The sequence below is a fragment of the Mixophyes fleayi genome, chromosome 3, assembly GCF_038048845.1.
Source record: "Mixophyes fleayi isolate aMixFle1 chromosome 3, aMixFle1.hap1, whole genome shotgun sequence".
Taxonomy (NCBI): Eukaryota; Metazoa; Chordata; class Amphibia; order Anura; family Limnodynastidae; genus Mixophyes; species Mixophyes fleayi.
Window position 1 is genome coordinate 16,751,425 of NC_134404.1, and position 20,803 is coordinate 16,772,227.

Below are 20,803 nucleotides of genomic sequence, written 5' to 3' on the forward strand. Positions count from 1 at the left end.
GACTGGAACTGGTCACGGAACACTCAGGACTGAGACCTGCACACAGATCTGCAACCCACTACAGGGAACTGAGGAACAGAGAACTGAGGACTGGGAGCGGTCACAGGACACTCAGGAATGATACTTGCACACAAGTGCACAGACCTGGAGTCTGCTACAGGGAGCTCATTGTTGGAATGAACTGCAGGAGACTCAGAACTGGCACCCAGTAAAGTACCACCGGGAGATTAAACCCACAGTGAAGAGTGTGAGATGGATGCAGGAAGAGGATGCTGTGGACAGGACCAGAGACATTTGGTTCTGCTGTCAGGAAATACAGCAGTCAGGAACTGAGCACTGAGTAATGTGGGTAGGAAATACTGCAGTCTGGAACAGAGCACTGAGTAATGTGGGTAGGAAATACTGCAGTCTGGAACAGAGCACTGAGTAATGATGGTAGGAAATACTGCAGTCGGGAACACAGCACTTGGTATTACTGGTAGGAAATATTACAGTCAGGAACATAGCACAGGGTAATACTGGTAGGAAATACTACAGTCAGGAACAGAGCACGGGGTAATGCTGGTAGTAGATACTACCGTCAGGAACAAAATCAGAGCCAGGAAACATAAGAATGTTGTGGCCATGTGCAGCCAGCACTTCCTGGTTTAAGTAGGGTACTCAGTGCACTGATAGGCTGAATGAATCACGTGACCTGAGTTGCTGGAGACTGGTTTGTAGGAATGGATCATGTGATGCAATCCAAGATGGCTGCGCCCAAGAAGCAGAACAGCAGGGAATGCTTAGTTTACCGATAGGGACCCAGGACTCTGGAGGGCCATAGCCGACCAGGAGGGGCACAGATGGCCGTGAAGTGACACTACCGGACCAGGTAAGTGGGGCTAAGACCTGGATGTGTGGCACAGCCAATGACAAAATTACAATGTTAACAGTAACACAAAGTTTGTCAGCTCAGCCAGCATCTGCAAATAATGTAAAAGTATTTATAGTGTAACTCAGAGATCAGCGACCTGTATAGCAGCACTTGGCATATGACCTCTATATGGTCACCAGTAGAGATTACATTATCCCATATTATCCAACCGCTTGAGTCAATAATCACTATCAGAGTGTATGAGGAAGTCACACGGGATTTGAGGCACAGGTGAGTTTTTAATACTTTTTTGGCATACATGCCAACGTTTAGTTACTCCCATCTGGGAGATCCCAGAGGGGAGGTCAGATGGCAAGTGCAGGAGGGAGTACTGTGATACAAACATGAGACAATGGTCCCGCCCCCTGCTGTGCATAGTGCAATTTGCAGCATCCTGCAGCAGGGGCTGGAGCTATGATTATGGGAATCGCGTCATTAAACTCCGCCTCTGCGTCGGACCTGGGTGGTTTCCTGCTCTTCCGGGAGGAAACCTCCAATATTTAAGAGTTTCCCAGTCAATCCACATGAGTAGGCAAGTAGGTTTATTGGTCATCTACTAGTTTGCCACTGGTACTACTACCATGGTTTCCCAGTGGCAGGCTACTGGCATTCATTAAAAGGACCAAATTAATCCTCATCATATAAAGAAAGATATTGGGGGAAATTACAAATGTAGACTGGTGGCTAAAATCCTGTGGACTATTGACCTTACCTGAAAAGCCCATCTTTCCCCTAGGAATTTCTGTCAATTTCGCTTAACCAGAATGACACCTGCAATGCAAATCATGCGGGTAATATTTAACAAACAATTTCCATATGTGTAAAATCATATAGAAGGTTACATTTTATCTTCTATTTCCAACTTGCTGTGTTGATTCTACAGCTTGCGGCCCCAGCACACTTTACCTCCAACATTGACCCTGTTGTCGGAATATTTCTAAGTCATTATCCGGGTGAGCGTGTCATCATTTACCGAGAAACTGAACGTCTTCTGTCCTGGCTGTTCACCAAAATATTTTCATTATAAACATTGTATCATGATAGAAGATATTTAGTATATATTGCACTAATCCTGTGGGTGTTTCATATTTAGCAGTTTTTGGAACTCGTATTGTTTGTTTTATAGTTTTACAATAAATAAGTCAATGAAACTGTCAACTGCAGCTTCATTAGCAACGAGCCCGACCCAAGAATGTGTCGGAATGGACAGATCATTGCCGACAATCATAACTTTATTACCTAGGATGACTTGGATAGAAAAATCTAAACAGTTTTGATCAGCCCTGTCAAGTTCCTTTATTTTTCATTGCAGTATTTTAAAATATCTGATAAAAACAAAAAAGGAAGACACATTTTGACAGATAAATGGGATATGGGATCTCTCATGTGCAACATGCATAAAATATACTAATATAGTAAAATATGGCTAATATAGTTCCAATAAACCCCATTAAACTTGAAATGTACCTACATGCTTACGATATCTGGGGGGTGAAGCTGCCCACCCTTGCCAGCACCAATTTAGCAGCTGCACACTCACCTCCTCCTGACAGCCCTCCCCCCTCAATGTGAATATATAAATAAATATAACAATCAAATATATGCATACAAGAAAACCAGCACATAGCTTAAAAAGAAAAAGGAAATAATTATATAATATATATGCAAAATATAAGAGGGCTGCAGCTGCCTAAACCTCACAGTCCCAATTTAGCGACAGCACCCCGACTTCCCTCGAGCTCCTTTGTGTTCCCTCCATCGTAGCCGGTGGCCAGTTTAGTTATCCCTTGGGTGCCCCCCCTCCACCCCCCCACTCCCATATCCACCTCCGTGGACATCTGGTTGACCTTGCTTTGACAGACCAAAGTCGTTGTGCTTACCAGCATCAGGACAATGTTTCCCACACAGGAGTGGCTTGGTGCGCGATCCAGTCAAAAGGTGTTTTTGGTTATTAATACCTCTAATTAACATGCTGTATCTCCATGGAATCCATGATGAACAGCCCAAGGCTCTGACAGAGGCCGCTTCTAGTGTACAGCTATATCCCTGACTGGACATTATGTGCTTTGTCCTAGGTATCCCCGGGAAGAGGATTTGGATTTGGGCAATGGGCCATTCATATGTGTACTGGGCATCCAGACACCGTTAGCCCAAGATTAGACCTCTTTTTCCTACCGCCTGGACATCAGGTGGATGGAGAAGATAGGATTAGGATGGTCATTCCTTATGCCCTTTTTATCTGTGGATTTGGCTGTAATTGGTCCGTCCCCCCCGATATACTAGTGTTACACCTCAGGGGTGACGACGTAGGCAAAGACAAATCGCTGGGTCCACCGCTCTTCCATAAACGCTCCATTTTCACTACCTGATTTTTATTTAAATATTTCGATTTTGTACGTAGATGCTATACAAGGCTCATTGTCCCAGCCAGAACACCCTGATCCAAAGAGCTATCCCATCAGAAGATGCAAAAATGCACCCAATTTTATAATTTTGTATGTTCAGAAAGACTCTTAGGGCTAGATTTACTAAGCTGCGGGTTTGAAAAAGTGGGGATGTTGCCTATAGCAACCAATCAGATTCTAGCTTTCATTTTGTAGAAGGTACTAACTAAATGAAAGCTAGACTCTGATTGGTTGCTATAGGCAACATCCCCACTTTTTCAAACCCGCAGCTTAGTAAATCTAGCCCTTAGTAGTCTATTTACTTATGAACACCAGTAACACTCATTATATATTATAATGCAGCAATACTGCTACTTACTATTCCGGGGTTGCTCAGGTAACTCCAGAAAAGACATCCCCTCCTACGTAAACTGTTTTTACTCTTCACCAGCATCCTAACGCTGACAGCAAACAGAGAACGTGAAATGCGCTTGTGCGGTTAAAAACTGCACTTAAGATTGTATCCGTTGGGGGATCAAGTGTACAATTTCCAGCTTCACTGGATCTCATATAAACCGAGAGACTAACACCATGCTGAGATATCATTACTTTGTAGCAAAACGTAATGCATAGAGTTCTATGGGGACAGCTGTAACCCCCGAAAAGTAGGGTAATTCCCCTTCATAAATTGTGTAGATTGATGTGATGGCCCCTGTTTTATTCACATTTATGGCTGATCACAGGTTTGTAAATAGACCGCTTACCCCTTATGTCTATGTTTACGAAATTATCACCAGCAGCAGTAATAATTTATTTTTTCCCCGTTCCGTTTTCCGTAACGCTCCAGGTAAAAGGTTTCTGCATAATAGATCTTATGGCTGAATTTTCATGTTCAACATTAGCTCATCACAAATGGCATATAAGGTCATTAGCACTGGGTTTATCCCTGCACATACATGGTGAACGTGTGTGATTGACATGACCTAGTGATCAAGGATAGGCGATGTAATGGGACCACAGGAAATTTAATAACTAAATTGTCAGAATGAAAAGCACAATGCAAAACGTTTCAGGAAATTTTCGCTGGGTCAGTTGACAATGAGAATATTCCAGAAACAAAGTGCCGGGAACAGATGTCTTGAGTGTGTGAAAGTTATACTTTTTATTGCGTATTGTATTAGTTTATTTTTGTTGGTATTCCAATACGCTCAGTGTGTACAGATGTGACAGTAACTATTGGTCACAGCTCATAATAAAGCAGATCAGTTTTATACTTGGCTCTTCTCTCCTTCCATTTGTACTTGTGAAGAGGTCGTGTCCTGTAGTACTGAGGTTATGTTCAACATCAGCCTCTGTATTGCAGCATGAAATGGTTTTGTTTCCCATCAGGAACATATTGCAGATTGGGGGCTCTAGCACAGTGGAAGCTGGTATTGTTAGTACAACAGAGTGTGGACCTTGTATATGTGGAACACTCCATATGAAAGAAGTCATCACACTCCATTAAAAGTTACATGGAAAGATCATGGAGGAGGGACTTTGACAACGGCACAAGAAGTTTAAAAAAAGCCCCAAAACAGTCCCTTGCTTGGACATTTATATACATCGTTGGAGATGTTGTATTGGAGGAGGGGTAGGACGATGGTAGGTAAATGAGATCTTCTTTTTGTTTACATTACAGTATCCTCAGTCTTAAATAGTTAGCTTTGGTGGAGTAACCTCAATAATCAGGGATATATCTATCACTATCATCATCATCATCATCATTTATTTATATAGCGCCACTAATTCCGCAGCGCTGTACAGAGAACTCACATCAGTCCCTGTCCCATTGGGGCTTACAGTCTACATTCCCTTACACACACACAAACAGACAGACACAGACAGAGACTAGGGTCAATTTGTTAGCACCAATTAACCTACCAGTATGTTTTTGGAGTGTGGGAGGAAACCAGAGCACCAGGTTGAAACCCACGCAAACACGGGGAGAACATACAAACTCCTCACAGATAAGGCCATGGTCGGGAATTGAACTCATGACCCCAGCGCTGTGAGGCAGAAGTGATAACCACTATGCCACCGTGCCGCTAAATGGCACCCCATGTGGCTTTGATGGGCCTGGCCGTGAGAGGGGGGGGTGCAGAATGTGTAGGAGTCGAAGCTTGTGCAGTCTCCCTATATGTTGGAAAAGCATGCTGGGACTTGTAGTTTCACCACACCTGGAGTGTCACAGGTTAGCCAATACTATACTTTCAATGTGTTGCATTTCTATAGCATACAACATTGTTAAGTATATTTCCACCAATCTAATAACAGCATTGGACTGTAAGTTGGTGGACACATTTTATCGCTTGCAATAAAGAAAAAGCTCAGATGTCCCCTCAGTCTCTTGACTTAGGGAAGACATAAGGAAGCTAATCTGAGCAGTATTTTAGGAGAAAACTGTATTGAAGAGAGGTCCTAAAGTGATAGCAGGTCGGACTTGGAAATTAAATTTGCAACCTGCATATTTCTTTGTGGTCCTACACACACCAATTGATCTTCTCTTTTATCCATGAAGCTGATGATCCCCAAAGCTACTGTAGGTTGCAGGGTGATGTTTTACTGGGAAATTATATAATATATGTTATCATTTTTGGCTCGGTGTACAGAGGGAGCATATATCAGTATACAATCTGAGACATACAAGATGTAGCAGACTACTGTAGGATTTTCTGACACTGATCCAATGTGTACTATGCACAAACAAAATAAATAAATTTCTAAAAAAGGCTAAAAATGAAAAATAAAAAGTATTACCATATATACTTGAGTATAAGCCGACCCGAATATAAGCCGAGGCACCTAATTTTACCACAAAAAACTGGGAAAACTTATTGACTCGAGTATAAGCCGAGGGGGGGCTTTTTCAGCATAAAAAATGTGGTGAAAAACTCAGCTTATACACGACTATATACGGTAATACACCTTGTAATTGACAGCCTAAATGGGCACAGGTAAAATATAGAGATGAGCGCACTCGGATTTTGTGAATCCGAGCCCACCCGAACCTTTCCGATCCGAGTCGGATCCGAGACAGATCCGGGTATTGGCGCCAAATGAAAACTTGAAACCGAGGCTGTGAGTCATAATCCCGTTGTCGGATCTCGCGATACTCGGATCCTATAAATTCCCCGCTAGTCGCCGCCATCTTCACTCGGGCATTGATCAGGGTAGAGGGAGGGTGTGTTAGGTGGTCCTCTGTCCTGGTAGATCTCGTGCTGTGTTGTTTAGTTCTGTGCTGTGCTGTGCTGTGCTGTGCTGTGTTCTGCAGTATCAGTCCAGTGGTGCTGTGTGCTGTGCTCTGTCAATTTTGAGTTCAGTGGTGCTGCTGGGTCCTGTGCTGTGTCCTGTTCAGTCCAGTGGTCCAGTGGTCCTGTGTCCTGTGCTTCTAAGGGCATAGTTATTTCCCCATTATTCCCAAGTGTTTAAAAAATTAAAAAAAAGTTATAAAAAAAAATACAAAAAAATAATTAAAAAAAAAATTAATTACAACAAAATTTGCAAAACCAATCCTGCAGTATAAGCCCATTGGTACTGTCTGCAATATTACCAGGTTCACACATTCTGCAGTATCTTGTGCTACATATAATGGAGACCAAAAATTTGGAGGATAAAGTAGGGAAAGATCCAGACCCACTTCCTCCTAATGCTGAAGCTGTTGCCACTAGTCATGACATGAAATGTCATGACGATGAAATGCCATCAACATCGTCTTCCAAGCCCGATGCCCAATCTCCTAGTACAGGGCATGTAAAATCCAAAAAGCCCAAGTTCTCAAAAAAAAGCAAAAAGAGAAACTTAAAATCATCTGAGGAGAAACGTAAAGTTGGCAATATGCCATTTACGACACGTAGTGGCAAGGAACGGCTTAGGCCCTGGCCCGTGTTCATGACTAGTGGTCCATCTTCACCCAAGGATCTTAGCCCTCCTCCTCCCCCCCCCCTACAAAAAAATTGAAGAGAGTTATGCTGTCAGCAACAAAACAGCAAACAACTCTGCCTTCTAAAGAGAAATTATCACAAATCCCCAAGGCGAGTCCAAGGGTGTTGGTGGTTGTCAAGCCTGACCTTCCCATCACTGTACGGGAAGAGGTGGCTCGGGAGGAGGCTATTGATGATGTAGCTGGCGCTGTGGAGGAACTTGATGATGAGGATGGTGATGTGGTTATTGTAAATGAGGCACCAGCGGGGGAAACAGCTGATGTCCATGGGATGAAAAAGCCCATCATCATGCCTGGTCAGAAGACCAAAAAATGCACCTCTTCGGTCTGGAGTTATTTTTATCCAAATCCGGACAACCAATGTATGGCCATATGTAGCTTATGTAAAGCTCAAATAAGCAGGGGTAAGAATCTTGCCCACCTAGGGACATCCTCCCTTATACGTCACCTGAATAACCTTCATAGTTCAGTGGTTAGTTCAGGAACTGGGGTTAGGACCGTCATCGGTACAGGGACACCTAAATCCCGTGGTCGAGTTGGATACACACCAGCAACACCCTCCTCGTCAACTTCCTCCACGATCTCCATCAGATTGAGTCCTGCAGCCCAAGTCAGCAGCCAGACTGAGTCCTCTCCAATACGGGATTCATCCGAGGAATCCTGCAGCGGTACGCCTACTACTGCCACTGCTGCTGTTGCTGCTGTTAGTCGGTCATCTTCCCAGAGGGAAAGTCGTAAGACCGCTAAGTCTTTCACAAAACAATTGACCGTCCAACAGTCATTTGCCATGACCACAAAATACGATAGTAGTCACCCTATTGCAAAGCGTATAACTGCAGCTGTAACTGCAATGTTGGTGTTAGACGTGCGCCCGGTGTCCGCCATCAGTGGAGTGGGATTTAGAGGGTTGATGGAGGTATTGTGTCCCCGGTACCAAATCCCGTCGAGATTCCACTTCACTAGGCAGGCGATACCAAAAATGTACAGAGAAGTACGATCAAGTGTCCTCAGTGCTCTAAAAAATGCGGTTGTACCCACTGTCCACTTAACCACGGACATGTGGACAAGTGGTTCTGGGCAAACGAAGGACTATATGACTGTGACAGCCCACTGGGTAGATGCATCGCCTTCCGCAGCAACAGCAACAGCTGCATCAGTAGCAGCATCTACAAAATGGCTGCTCGTGCAAAGGCAGGCAACATTGTGTATTACAGGCTTTAATAGGAGGCACAACGCTGACAACATATTAGAGAAACTGAAGGAAATTATCTCCCAGTGGCTTACCCCACTTAGACTCTCATGGGGATTTGTGGTGTCAGACAATGCCAGTAACATTGTGCAGGCATTAAATATGGGCAATTTCCAGCACGTCCCATGTTTTGCCCACACCATTAATTTGGTGGTGCAGCATTACCTCAAGAGTGACAGGGGTGTGGAGGAGATGCTTGCGGTGGCGCGCAAAATTGCTGGACACTTTCGGCATTCAGCCAGTGCCTACCGCAGACTAGAGGCACATCAAAAAAGCATGAACCTGCCCTGCCATCACCTCAAACAAGAGGTTGTGACGCGCTGGAACTCAACTCTCTATATGCTGCAGAGGATGGAGGAGCAGCAAAAGGCCATTCAGGCCTACACAGCCACCTACGACATAGGCAAAGGAGTGGCGATGCGCCTGAGTCAAGCGCAGTGGAGACTGATTTCCGTGTTGTGCAAGGTTCTCCAGCCGTTTGAACTTGCCACACGAGAAGTCAGTTCCGACACTGTCAGCTTGAGTCAGGTCATTCCCCTGATCAGGCTGTTGCAGAAGCAGCTGGAGAAAGTGAGGGAGGAGCTGGTAAAGCATTGTGATCCAACAAAGCATGTAGCTCTTGTGGATGAAGCCCTTCGTACGCTTTGGCAGGATCCAAGGGTGGTCACTCTTTTAAAGTCAGAGGAATACATTCTGACCACCGTGCTCGATCCTCGGTTTAAAGCGTATGTTGTGTCTCTGTTTCCGGCGGACACAAGTCTACAGCGGTGCAAAGACCTTCTGGTCAGGAGATTGTCCTCTGAAGAGGACCGTGACATGCCAACAGCTCCACCCTCATTTTCTTCCACATCTATGGCTGCGAGGAAAAAGCTCAGTTTTCCTAAAAGAGCCACTGGCGGGATGCTGAGAACATATGGTCTGGACTGAAGGACCTGCCAACCATTGCAGACATGTCTACTGCAGCTGCATTGGATGCTGTCACAATTGAAAAAATGGTGGAGGATTATTTTGCTGACACCATCCAAATAGACATGTCAGACAGTCCATATTGTTACTGGCAGGAAAAAAAGGCAGTTTGGAAGCCCCTGTACAAACTGGCTCTATTTTACCTGAGTTGTCCCCCCTCCAGTGTGTACTCGGAAAGAGTTTTTAGTGCAGCGGGGAACCTGGTCAGTGAGCGGCGAAGGAGGTTGCTTCCTCACAACGTTGAAAAAATGATGTTTATAAAGATGAATAATCAATTCCTCAATGAAGTACAGCACTGCCCTCCAGATAGTACAGAGGGACTTGTGGTTGTGGAATCCAGCGGGGACGAATTGATAATGTGTGAGGAGGAGGAAGTACACACTGTAGGGGGAGAGGAATCAGAGGTTGAGGATGAGGACGACATCTTTCCTCAGTAGAGCCTGTTTAGTTTGTACAGGGAGAGATGAATTGTTATTTTGGTGTGGGGGCCCAAACAAACCAATCATTTCAGCCACAGTTGTTTGGTAGGCCCTGTCGCTGAAGTGATTGGTTTGTTAAAGTGTGCATGTCCTATTTCAACAACATAAGGGTAGGTGGGAGGGCCCAAGGACAATTCCATCTTGCAACTATTTTTTTGGCATTATGTGACCATTCAACAGTCGTTTGCCATGTTCAAAAAGTAAAAGAAAATGTCAACAAATTCAAAAAATTTAATCAAAAGTTAAATGCCCTGTCATTATTTAAAACAAGAGGGTTTGACGTGCTAGAATTAGTGTAGTGTTAATACTACACTTGGAACTTGGAGGAGGTATTGTGGCCCAGGTATCAAATTTAGTACCGGGGCCACCCCACTACACAGTCCAGATTTTTTTTTGGGGAAATTCAGAGCCGTGGAGGGCTTTTTATTAATTATATTGTGGTGACCACTCCTCTACGCAGTCCAGATACATTTATTGGTGCGAATCATACAAGTTCAGGGTTTTTATATTATATTGTGGTGACCCACTCCTCTACGCAGTCCAGATACATTTATTGGTGCGAATGCGAATCATACAAGTTCAGGGTTTTTAATTTATATTGTGGTGACCCACTCCTCTAAGCAGTCCAGGTACATTATTCGGTGCGATTCATACCAGTTGATGGTTTTCTTATTATATATATTGTGGTGACCCACTCCTCTACGCAGTCCAGGTACATTATTGGTGCAAATCATACAAGTTCAGGGTTTTTAATTTATATTGTGGTGACCCACTCCTCTACGCAGTCCAGGTACATTATTCGGTGCGATTCATACCAGTTGATGGTTTTCTTATTATATATATTGTGGTGACCCACTCCTCTACGCAGTCCAGGTACATTATTGGTGCGAATCATACAAGTTCAGGGTTTTTAATTTATATTGTGGTGACCCACTTCTCTACGCAGTCCAGGTACATTATTCGGTGCGATTCATACCAGTTGATGGTTTTCTTATTATATATATTGTGGTGACATTATCCTCTACGCAGTCCAGATACATTTATTGGTGCGAATGCGAATCATACAAGTTCAGGGTTTTTAAATTATATTGTGGTGACTCCTCTACACAGTCCAGGTACATTTTTTGGTGCGATTAAGACCAGTTGATGGTTTTCTTATTATATTGTGGGGACCACTCCACTACGCAGTCCAGAAAGATACCTCGTTGCAACGTTTTGGACTAATAACTATATTGTGAGGTGTTCAGAATACACGGTAAATTAGTGGAAATGCTTGTTATTGAATGTTATTGAGGTTAATAATAGCGTAGGAGTGAAAATAAGCCCAAAAGCTTGATTTTTGAACTTTTTATGCTTTTTTCAAAAAAAATCCGAATCCAAAACCTTAAATCCGAACCAAAACCTTTCGGCAGGTGTTTTGCGAAACAAATCCGAACCCAAAACATCGCGGAAATCCGAATCCAAAACACAAAACACGAGACACCAAAAGTCGCCGGTGCACATCCCTAGTAAAATACATTATCTCTAACATCACATCATTTGTTCGTTGACTTCGCCTGTGTGAGATCCTAGTTGCTGACCTCTTGTCAAATGTGTTCTAAATGAAAATCTGTCTGTCAAGTATTACAGCATGGCAGAGACTGTATGAAAAGAAGAGATGACAAATAAAGAGGATTATGCGAAACAAGTCTGAAATATGGCTATAGAGTGGCACAAGTCTGGGGATGGGTACATTGTGAAGGGATTGAATACCCCTTGGAGCTTTGGATGAGTATGAAATTACGACCATCCTACCTAGATCCCCCTACCCCCTGCTAAAGCTAGATGCAGGCCAGAAAGAACATTTATCACAGCAGCTACTGTGAGGCCAACTGTGATATTGGGCTTCGGTGGAAGATAATCAACAAAGGCTGCCAAAAAAGCAATTTCCTTGCCCACAAAGCATTTGCAAAACACCATCTAGAAGATAGAACAGAGAGAGTAGAGCTTTTTGACCTGAATGCAGTATGTATGGTACAGCCAGCTAACACTATCCCCAACATGATATATGGTGGTGGTAAGATCATGTTATCAACATCTGTTTCAGCAGCAGGGGCTGGAAATCCATCGGAAAAGAGCTCAAACTTGGGAGGAAGTTTGTTTGTCAACAGGACAGTGATGCAAAGCTCAGTTCACGAGCAACACTGAGGTGTCTTACCAAGAAGAAAGTAGATGCAATTAAGTGGCCCGGCCCAGTCATTTTCCTGACCTCAATCCTATGAAAATCTGTGGCAAGAACTCAAACTTACTGTTCATTACTGCTCCCCAACTAACCTGAGCCAGCTTTAGGAATTTGTTTTAAGGAGGATAATAATATTGCTCCAAAATCGTTGTTAAAAAGCTTTCATAGATACTCTTACAAATAACTGAGGTTGTAATAGCTGCCATAGGAGATACAACTACATTTTGACCAAGGGCGGTGAATATTTATATGTGAAGATGAATGTATGGAACAAGTAAAGATTCTCATTCTAAAAAATAAAACTTCAACACAGTGAGATTCTTAAATGCAATAAAAAGGGAGGAGGGATGAAAATGTTTTCACGGTACAGTAAAAGAGAGTTGAGCGAAGTTCTGTAATATGTTTGGTGAAATACTTGTTCAGCGTCTCTCTGACAGAATTTGACCTTAAAGATAGAATTATGAAACCTTCTAAAAAAGAAAACCAATCAGATTCTAGCTGTCATCTATCTAGTACATTGTAGAACATTATAACTAGAATCTGATTGGCTGCTTCTAGTAGACTCCTAATATATAGATTTTATGTCCTTTATCATCATCAGTTACTTATATAGCGCCACTAATTCCACAGCGCTGTACAGAGAACTCACTCACATCAGTCCCTGCCCCATTGTAGCTTACAGTCTAAACTCCCTAACATACACACATACACAGACCGAGAGAGACTAGGGTCAATTTTAATAGCAGCCAATTAACCTACTAGTATGTTTGTGGAGTGTGGGAGGAAACCGGAGCACCTGGAGGAAACCCACGCAGACACAGGGAGAACATACAAACTCCACACAGATAAGGCCATAGTTGGGAATTGAACTCATGACCCCAGTGCTGTGAGGCAGAAGTGCTAACCACTAGGCCACTGTGCTGTCCTTGCTTCATTCTCAAAGGATCATGTACAAAAGTGGAAAGCAGTCGCCATTTGCATCTGTTTTGTGATAATATGTCAGGTTTTATACAATACGTATTTATCTTTCATGTGGAAACGCACTTGTGGTGGAGGAGGTGCAATGTATCATGTTGTCATATACGGAGCTGGGCGGATAGGTTCCTTACCGGTGCCAAGTGCTGGCTAAGCACATGCCTGCAACCTGTTACATCCATATCCAAAATTAAATTTTGCAGGACATGATTACTTAAACGGGATTCATAAGGTGGAGAAGATATATTTGGAACACAGTCGGCTTATAGTTTCAATAGGAGGCTTTTTGCACCTGCCATTTCAGGAAAAACATGTTATAATCACTCTTCTGATTCACTTAGGACATAAATGATTCTATACCAGAATTTTAGAAGAAAAGTGACAACGTTAAAGTAATTAAGGGCGTGGTCCTAAAGTGATTGGAGGCTGGAGTTTGAAGTGACTTTTTAATTCTTTCCACCATGAAGTAGGGGCAGAATTAATTTGCCACGGGGGCAGTTCATAAAACCAGAATTTTGACCCCATAGTAATGTTTTGCTGCCAGCACTGACACTTTTGTAATGGGCGTTTGGTTAGTGGCCCTTTCACCCTAGGGCCCCATTAATCATTGTGATCGTCACTGCTGAAAAATGTCAGTTATTTTTATCATCACTTATTTTGATTCTTTTCAGTCTCTATTTCTGTTAACACCATCCTGAGATGTCATCAATAGGGGGGTATTCAATTGTTTCTTTTAACGCACTAAAACAAAAAAAAACGAGCGCTCGAAAAAAACTTCATATTATACGGTAATTTTGCGCGCGTAAACAGTTAATACGGTACTTACTCGCTGCCAGCGGGCTGAATTTCAGCTCGCTGCTCAGGGAGCTGCGAGATGAAATTTAGCGAGTAATTACCGTATTAACGGTAATATTTTTAGAGCGCTCGTTTTTTTTGTTTTAGCGCGTTAAAAGAAACAATTGAATACCCCCCTCAGAATAGGTTGGGATACTTGGTGAATAGGATTCTCATATTTGTTTATTGCCAGCAGAAACTCAATAGGTCTCTTTGTCCTTTGATCAATGAAGCACATTGAGATGCTATCTGGCCCACACACTGGTAAACAGTAATACAGAGATGGTTAATTGAATGTTTTATTTGAATAATTGTCCATGTTATTCTTCTTGGAGCCTGTGTTTGATGTACGGCATGTTCTTCATCTGAAAGTGAAATATAACTTTTTTTTTCTTCTTAATTTATTCCTCATTTTCTTTCTGTTGGCAGTTCCAGAGAGTGAAACCTGGTTCCTCTGTTTTCCTCTCCTGTTTCTCAGCTGGGCTCGGTAATGATTCACTTGTGCCGGGTGCTGGGCTTTTCCTGAGGATGTAAACACTGCGGTGAACCGTGGCCTCTGTGTACATGGAGCTCGGATATAAATAGACACCAGGAACTGACGGGAGGGTAAGAATCAATGATCTAATGTCCAATGCTGTTTATTAGGCAACATCGTTTATAGAACGGCGTAACCGTGGAAAGTTAGATTTGAGATTTATGGTTCTGTCATATAAAGGAACATTTTATACATAGGTAATGCTTTCCATACCATGACATAAACTTTACTTTTCATTTTTGGACAGAATATTATTTCTTGCAACGGCTTTTCTGGGGGAATACACCTTGTTTGTCCCCTCTATACTGCCGCTATCAACCTAGTCTATGTGCATTTGCGCTGGGAACACTTCTTAGGAAGCGAATACGCTGTTTGTTTGCTTTTTTTAAAACTACATTAACAAAATAACATCATGCACACGTTTACGCTAAAACGCACAGACCTTAGGCCTTGACATATGGGCGTGGAAACACTATTTTTGCCTGCACCTTTTTTGTAGCATAAACTATGCCCAGTTGGCAGCCTCAGGCCCAGTCTGTATATATGAGCTTGTTCTGCAATGTCTTTGAAGTTATTGTGATTTATTTGCCACGCCGCTCCTGTGTAGGGATAGGTGAAAGTCCAAGGAGTCTGCAGGAACAGGCGGTACACAGGGTTAAATTCCCTTATGGTCTCTCATGCAGCACACAAAACTCATAATTGCAAAACATGGGTGTAATTGGATTGTTGCTTTCTTTGATTGGTTTGTAGTGCTTGGGTGGATTATAAAAAGACTGTCTGTTCCTGTGGACAGGACAACCGATGCCAGCTAGCTGCCCAGTGACTAGGCAGGTGAACTGTGTCTAGCTAGAGCGAGGCTCCCCTGGTGTCATCCTGTGTTATTTGGGATGTGAACAATAAAAACCATAGTTTTTCCAAGCAAGAAGCTGTTTGTGTCTGTCATCTGCCAGGTGTCAGTATCACACTACATATAAACAAAAAAAATCTTTTTGCTGCATTGTACACTATAGGTTGGGGAGGCAGAGTAAGGGGACGTGACAAATATTGGACAGTGGAAAATGGGAGGTGGAGGAAGAGGAGGTAGAGGGAGATTTCAGATAGGAAGCTAATATATTTATATATTATCACAATAATGTCGCACATATCTCAGTCGGATTTATAAATATGCCCTCATCAAGGACACACACACTTGTGCCATGAAATATGATGAAACTAATCTGTATACAAATATAGAGACATATAAATATATAGGGATTTTTTTTATGTTTTCAGCCTGTGTAAGAAAATCATTGGCAAGTAGGTGGTTACAGTAGTGTGTTATATAATATAACCAACCCCCCCATTTAGCAAATAATTAAACCCATTTGCTTTCACCACTTCTTAAATGTAATTACTCTAAAACATCTAAGAATCACTATACAATCAAAAGGGACATTTTAAAAGAAATCCTGAGAAACGCGCTTTCAGCTGATGACGGACAAGGGATAAGTGCAGGAATTACGTGTCGTTGGTGGACAGCTGTGGAAAGGTCACTATGCTACATAAGGGAGCGGTGAACATCTGTGTTAATGGTCATCAGTCAGGACTTGTCAGGGAGAGACTGTGAGAGAATAGACAGAGGTCGCTCATCTTACAGTCTCCTCCAATCACAGCGCGTCCCCTGTCCTAGGGACGACATTGCTTCCTCTCTTTTGGGACTCCGGCAACGTCTGCATTCCACGGAAAATAAGTAGGGGCCATCGGGGATTTCATTTTTGAGATGATAGAAAAATATTTGTCTAAAACAAGTCTGAAAAAAAATAATGAAAAAGAATGATACAAATCTAACTAATAAAATTGTTGTAATTTGAAGAAACCGTTTTGTGCATGAATGACTTTATTTCCATTTAGAATTGCAAGGCTTTCGCTGCTGGGGTATATGCTGATTGTACACCTGAGGTGGTCAGGCAGTTTTCGTGCTGGGTCTATTTTGGACAGGGGGATAGATTTGGTTTTGTTTCGAGTCCATCTTGAAACGTGCTCCGGCGCCGGGAGGGTTAATACCCATTGCCAGAAGGGTTAAACCCCAGTGATAGGGGATATAAAAATGTGTTAAAGTGAATGTTTATTGATTTAAATGTATATATTTAATGTATGGGCGCTGTAGCCCCGGTAGTAACCATCATGCAGCGCCGTAAATATTTAGCGCTGGGAGTGTAAATACATTTATTTTCATATTGGTCATGTATTTATTTATTATGAGATTTTGGAAGAAAGTTGCTTCTGCAACTGTCTGAAGAAAGAAGCCCATGCTAATTAATTCTTTTCCACTTAGTGACCAACACTTTTTTAGCCAGAATACAGAGCAGGGAGTTGTTACCTGTTATCCTGTCTTGTTAAAAAGATAGACACACTATATGAATAATGTAAAGAGCAAGTGATTTGGAAAGTCACAGATTGATGTAAATTTTGTTAAGTATAAATTGCAAAAGGGTCTGATTTACTCCCTGTCAAAATATGAGTCAGAAACTGTATAAAAAGAGCACTATTTGACCATGTTATGTATCATTTCATCTGTAACTTCTGGATTGCTAGTACCACAAACTAACGTATAACTGTCCTTCTAAGGACTACTTGAGCTAATAAAACATCACTGCTTCAAGACCCTGCTCTGGTGCCTACTTACCTGCTGTAATTCCTGTGACCTACCTACAGATCAGGCCAATCTAATTCATTATCCGGCTGTTCTGAGGATTAGACCCAGCATCCAGTACCAACGCACTGTCCGCTACCTTGCAGCTCTGGCCAGTGAGATAGGCCAGGGGGAAACATTCACAGCAACCCTGATCTGAAAGAAAAAGTCAGGGGTACCAACTCAGGAGCCCAGGAAGTTGGTGCACTAGCAACAACAGTTACCCAGAAGGAAGCGGTTCTAGGTGCCGGTGAAAGAGCCTAGTGGTGGCAGCAGAAGCCTTTCCTACTGCATTTAGAGAGACACAATTTAGATAAATTAATAATAAATAAATAAATAAATAAATAGATAATAGATAAATAAATCTAAATACCTTAGATTGTACGCTCCTCTGAGCAGGGCCATCTCTCCTCCTGTTTCCACCACTTCTAACTCTGCTCTCCAGCTACTTTGCCTCCTCCTCGAGGGTCCTCCACCCCACGTCAACTCTAGCTCCCTCTTCCCCCCTGGGGGTCTCCCTGTCTTCCGCGCCCTCCTTCTTGGGCCCCGTCATTTGCGGATCCTTCCTCCCCCTTCCCCGCCCTCTCTAGCTGTGCATTGAGCTTACTGAGTTACTGTGCTTACTGTTTACTGTACTGTGCTGTCTCCCATTGTATTATAATTTGTTTGTCTCTGTACGGCGCTGCGGACACCTTGTGGCACCTTATAAATAAAAATTAATAATAATAATAATAATAATAATAATAAAGAAAGGTCTCCAGCACCACAACAGGGTGGCATAGGAGATCCATCTTATCACAGGGCCTAAACATCAAGGGGATACCACTGTTTTCAGATGAAATTCAACAATGTTTTTTTCAGGCTGCACCCACTGCCTGGAATTTCCTCCCACATACAACAAGACTTTCCCCCAGCCTCCAAACCTACAAGCATTCCCTACTCTTCTCTTTAGGGAAGCTTACCAAATTTTTGAGCCATCTTTTATACCTCCCTAGAATACTCTACCCAATTCCCAGCACACTACACAGTTCACTCAAACTTACATTTGTTCCGATTGCCATCTGGTGGCACCGAAATGCAGTAAGTGGCTCTTAGCCTCAAACTCTTGTTTCCCTATAGATTGTAAGATTGTGAGCAGCACCATCTTACCGCTTTGTCTGTCTGTTGTTTCCCAGTGTTTCTTCCCAGTGTAAAGCGCTACGGATTTTGCTGGCACTATATAAATAAATGTTAATAATAAGTGTGAGGATACCACCCTTAGCTGGGATGGCAGTTAACCTCTTATCCTTTGTTTTCATGTCTGCATTTATTTTGTCTACCTTGTATGTCCTTGCTTATGTTTGTCCTATTTTCCCTACTGTACGGCGCTGCGTAGCATTGTGACGCCTTACAAATCTACGATAATAATAATAATATTCTTTATATTTTTAATACATACACTAGATAATAGCAAGGGCAAAATGTACCTAATAACATGAAATAATAATACACCGATGCTCTGGTGTATATACTTAGACTGGGCCAAGGATTAAAAAGTACATTAATCTGTGTGAAACGGGTGAAGAATAAAATGTTCTCAGTCCAGTAGCACCCTGTTTCCTCACATTCCTCCCCCACTTTTTAAATTTGTGCTCCAGTCTCTTCTGCAGCCACTTGTGCAGGTTTTATGGGATCCCCCACGAGGTGAACCAATTTCCTGCTGGGCTATGCACAGCCTCCAGCGTTTTCTTGTTGCCCTTTGTTATATTCTTGCAGCCGCCAGCATCGGTCAATTCCCAGAGCCTCTGCGGGAAGTCTCGGTCTCCTGCTCCAATAGCTAATCTGAGCCCTACTGCCTGAGAGCCCTACTGACTGCCTTTCCCTGGTTGTCTGGGGTCCTGTCTATATAGGCCTTCACCTCCCCCAGTTCCATTCTGCCCTGGGGTTACCCATTTCCACAGTCTGTGTCTGCTTATGTACTGGCTTCTTGCAGGAATCCTGCTGCACACTATCTCCTACAGGGACTACTGAGAGTAACATCACAAATGTCCTCCTTTCTATGCTGCCTTCTCCCCTCCAGTGTCTGTTATTGTTGCAGCCCTGTCCTAGCATATTCTTGCAGTCTGCACAGTTGGCTATGTAGCAGTCTATATCCCTCGCTAAACCTAACCACAGAAACTGCTGCTTGAGCCTGGCTTGTGTTCTCCTTTTTCCTCTGTGATCAGTACTCACTTCTCCATTGGCCTGAGCAATGAACTGATCCTGAAATTCAGGGAGGACTAACAGCCTGTACTTATGATTTGGACTGGATGCCGTATACAGTAACCCATCCAACCAAGCACATTCATCTACCACCCCAGTTTTATATGACATATCTGCTAGTGCCCGCATCCCTTCTAGATGTGGATCTAGTAACTGGGCTTTTTGCAGTCTAGATTTATCCTCCTCCCCCAGGACTAACTCCCCCTCAGGATGGTCTTGGCTACTCACCCTCAGAGGCCCGGAGATGAAAAAGTTTGGTTGCTGACACCCAGTTGTCACTGGCGTGTAGGGGTGGATGTTCATCCTCCGCCTGGGGCTCGCCTTTCCACTGGCATCTTTTCCAACAAGATAATTCTCGATACAAACAAATAAAATGCCACTTGAAGTCAAACAGGCGCTCAGAAAGGCAGCTTGTAGCTAAATCAATAAGGTCACACCCGTAACCTATAAGTATATAACATCACAAAAATAATAGATAAACTGACAGGCGCCAATCAATAGTTAGGAAGACAAATGATCTTCAATACATCAAATAATGAATAGCATAATGAAATGTACACATCAAAGTCAGCAAGAAGAAGTCTTATTGAAGATATGAATCCTCCCAGAGATGATCCTGTCATCAAGATCAGCAATAAAACTTCTTTAGTAAAATACTCCTTTTATCATAAATGTAAGTCAATGTCTCTATAGACACAATAAATGAACCTGAAACTCTCCGTGTGGATCTCACACCACAATAGTATAGAGGTTCCGTGGTAACCTCTCATATGACTGTCAGGAGCTGCCCAGATCGTGCCAGATCACATTCACAAAAGGACGGCATAGATTTCAACAGGTCTTCTCACAGGTCTATTGGTTGGTTATCAAATCAGGTAGTGCCAGAATCGGTCAGCACGACCACCCACGGTTCATATATAAGAAAATGAAAATTCACATAGTGTAATACTGTATCAAACATTAAAACTTTTATTGACACTGAGATAAAATATTTACGACTAGCATCCTTAGTTAAAAAACATAATGCCCGTACCAGATGTAGAATAAAAGTAAGCCTTGTATGGTCCATCAATGCTTGTACCCGGGATGAAGCAGAGAAAGGCACGAGTTCCAGTATGTGGTTCAATGAATAACAGGTGCAGTCAGATCTCCACTCTCACACCGACGCGTTTCAGCTCACCTGCAGCCTTTCTCAAGGTGAATTGGTGGAGACCAGAGCAATCTTAGGTGTTTTATACTCTCACAAAGTGTTAATTAATCCATATGTGTGAAAGTAATTAACTAGTCCACATAACTATTAAAACATCCATAATTCAATTACTCAATAAGTAGTTAAAATCATTAAAATACATA

The 20,803-nt window shown here is 42.7% G+C and overlaps 1 long non-coding RNA gene across 1 annotated transcript in view; it reads left to right on the forward strand.

Moving 5' to 3' along the window:
• The first annotated feature begins 756 nt into the window (after positions 1 to 756).
• The window catches only part of LOC142143356 (uncharacterized), a 115,027-nt gene continuing 94,980 nt past the window's right edge, over positions 757 to 20,803 (forward strand). The window contains exons 1-2 of the long non-coding RNA XR_012689514.1: positions 757 to 871; positions 14,433 to 14,609. This is a non-coding gene — a long non-coding RNA (uncharacterized LOC142143356). The remainder of the gene's footprint in view (positions 872 to 14,432; positions 14,610 to 20,803) is intronic.